Source organism: Electrona antarctica (assembly GCF_951216825.1).
Source record: "Electrona antarctica genome assembly, chromosome: 16".
NCBI lineage: Eukaryota > Metazoa > Chordata > Actinopteri > Myctophiformes > Myctophidae > Electrona > Electrona antarctica.
The window spans coordinates 12,147,080-12,147,942 of NC_136797.1; positions in this window are offsets into that span (position 1 = coordinate 12,147,080).

Below are 863 nucleotides of genomic sequence, written 5' to 3' on the forward strand. Positions count from 1 at the left end.
ATTGTTTATCTTTTACTTAGTTATACAGTCATCTGCCTTTGTCCAAAAATGTGTTTTATGCCCTTGTTAAGAGTGTCAATTAAACTGTTATTTTATTTAGGGGTTAATTGATTGATCATCACTGAAGTCACTGGGTCAACAGCAAGCGTTGGGGCCAATGATCTTTGACAACATTACTGCCATGAAACCTTTGATGTTCTGACTGTCTGTAAGAAAAAATAAATAAATCATCATTATCTGCCCAATGCACTATTTTGATTTTCTATGGCTGCCTGCATGGCTGGGTTCCTCAGACCAACCATGTGACCACACCTGCATAGTAGGAAGAAGAACATGTTTATTGATGCATTGATGATTGATAATATACAATCTAAAATCTTAAACGTTGTTAATCTTACCTGCTTTTAAAGTGCATGCAAGTCTACTGTCACTCGCTACTGTCAGCCACACATTAGATATACGCACGAGTTATTGCTGCTAACTTCCGGGAACTATTGAGAGCTCCTCCCATTGGTAGTTGAGGTTGTGGAATGACAGCCCCCACAGCCACACACCGTCCACACCGACGCATTCATACTCTGGTTATGGACAAATGGCTGATATGAGCCTATGACGCCCGTCCCATTGATAATAAATAATACAATAAGTTTAACTACAGACAGTCCAACTTCAAGCTATGCCCCGCCCCCTAAAACTTCCTGTATTTCTATATAAAATGTTATCTGTAGGCTACTGTAGTCATGTCATGCTGGTTGAGTTCTGTGGAGATGATTGGATTGGAGTATAGCTCTGACAGACTGACTGCCTGCCTCTGATCAGGAGGAGTTTTGGTTTGGGAAAAACCTCCTTTGTGATTTCATTTC